Raw genomic sequence first — 2,556 nt, 5'->3', positions numbered from 1 at the left:
ATCTTAGCCAATACTTTAGGGCATAATGAGTAGGAAGAATTATATAGCGTGCAATGCACCAAACTATGATGAGTACGCCTTTCCGAAGGTGTTACTCGGCAAATGACTCTATACTGGATGGTGCTCAAACCAGGAAATACATCGGACCCTGTTGGTTAAAAAACAATCGGAACCTCCTGTCTCTAATCATCGTGGACGTATATCGCAATAAATCAAGAACTAATAAGACTCTCATGAGGCATTCGTCATGAATCAAGATCTAATAGAGCTCTCATGTGGCATTCGTCAGATACTCAGAAGACATACCTGCAGGTAAAGCACAAGAGGCGTCTAATAATCTCAGCGTATTGCCAAACAATGATGGAGAAACGAAAAACCCCGACCTGCGGAAATTGAGAACAAGGGGTGTGTCGCTCGGGTCTTATCATCTAAAAACATTAAACATTACCATCATTTTGGCACGCTATATAACCACGTACCTAATCGGGGCACTTGGAATGCATCGTATTTCAATTAAATTGCTCGCATCAGCGGTATCTGCAAACAGGAAAATGGCTATCAGTGCTAAGGGACACAGGCCTTAGTAAAATGATATAGTATTCTAAAACGTTTCTCACCTAATACCGGTGTGAAATTCCTACGATACGGGAAGGGTAGCCTCTCCGTGCTTGCGTTCAAAGCCGAGTGAGCATGCTGCCGATATAGAGAAGGGACTACCTGTAGGATGCTTCCGGGTCGTTTCCAAGGGCAACGGTGAAAGCCGCATTGGCAATCAACAATATAGCCGATATAAAGAAGGGACTACCCGCAGGACGCTTCCAGGTCATTTCCAAGGGCAACGGTGAAAGCCGCATTGGCAATCAACGCGGACTATCATTGTATCTAAAGCCCTGGTTCCGAGTTGTTTATAGAAGCATTGGTGAGGTCCGTTTGAGCAGATAGAGCGGACTTATTAACACAACAACGTGGCCTCTTACAAAATAACACGAACGATCAAGGGATCAAAGGTTTGCCCTCAAAGTAGATTAATACGATCTAAATGAAATCTAACCAGTGTGTCGTGTTATGTATGTTTTCTTAATATTTTAGAGAGCAGCGTTCAACAGATAATTTTGATATTGGTGATCATGATTTACAGACATTCACAGGGGGAGGTCGCCACGCACCTCTCACACAGGAGGGTGAGGTAGCAGTACACGTCATGTTAAAAGAATTTTTAAATAACAATCATTTGCAAAACAAACCTAGAGAATTGTGAAATTACTCTTTACAGACTTATCAGAAATTATTCAAAAAGATAATTTCTATTAGGAGAGGAAATGGTCAGTGTAACACGGAACACATTACCTAAAGTTGTATTATCGAAGGTTAAATCTGAGTCTTGCACATAACGGTGAGGTAGCAGTACACATCATGTTAATAAAAATTTCCTAGAGAATCGTGAAATCACTCATTATAGACGTATCAGAAAGTACTCAATAGAACAATTTCTATTAAAAGAAGAAATATTCAGTGTAACCAAGGACACATTGCCTAAAGTTGATTGATCGATGATTAGGTCTAAGTTTGCCAAAATCAACAATACAGTAATCCAATTATTAAAGATGCACCTCTCGAACATGAGGGTGAAGATCTTACAGTTAGATTTTCAACGGCCAAATCTGGCCAACTGTGCATGACTACTTTCTGCCTCATTTATTCCATTACGGATGGTATCCAAAGTGGTCATCCATTTTGATTCTCTCAAAGTGAGGATGTGTGTGATATCACCCCCTCTGGGTCCCAGGTTAATCTTCTCTAGGACTAACCATTGCAAAGTATCTGGAGTGTGGCCTTTCCAAGTGCAATGATCTACTAAGGGGGCCCCCTGTACTCCACATCTAATCCGGCTGCCATGTTGTAATATGCGGGCCTTAACATTTTGTTGAGTTTGGCCTACATATGCCAAATCACATGGGCATTTGATCCAATAAATTACGTTAGACGTATTGCAGTTAGTATGGGATTTGAGTGTGTAGGTCCTGCCTCTATATGTCAAATCTTTTGTCTGGATCGTTGTGTCGCATGCTGCACAAGAGCCACACCTAGTGTGACCCACAATTGGTGGAAGGTGCCATAATGATTGAATTGTAGGGTTCTTTGGTATGGGTAGGAATGATTGTACCACTTGATCTCTAATATTGCGTGCTCTTTTAAAAGAGTGCAATGGTAAGGCATTCTGTCCAATGTCATCTGCCACTAAATTCCAGTGATGATTGATAATTTTCTAGATGTCATTACTGCGAGTAGAGAATGTGGTTACACATATAATGCGTTCCATGGCTGAGTCCTCTTTAGGTTCAGGATTCAAGAGACTTTCTCGGGGGCTATACCAAGCCCTTTTCCGAGCACGTTTGACTAAACGTGCTGGATACCCATGTGCTAATAGGCGACTCGAGAGATCTTGTGACTCAGTCATATAATTCTCTTTACAGGAGCAATTGTGGCGGATTCTGAAGAATTGGCCAACAGGGAGGTTGTCGCGCAATCCCCTCGGATGATGGCTGTTGTACTCTA

Source organism: Lissotriton vulgaris, chromosome 7 (assembly GCF_964263255.1).
Source record: "Lissotriton vulgaris chromosome 7, aLisVul1.2, whole genome shotgun sequence".
In the NCBI taxonomy this organism is placed as follows: Eukaryota; Metazoa; Chordata; class Amphibia; order Caudata; family Salamandridae; genus Lissotriton; species Lissotriton vulgaris.
The sequence above is the reverse complement of the archived record's forward strand: the minus strand, read 5'-3'. Positions refer to the sequence as shown.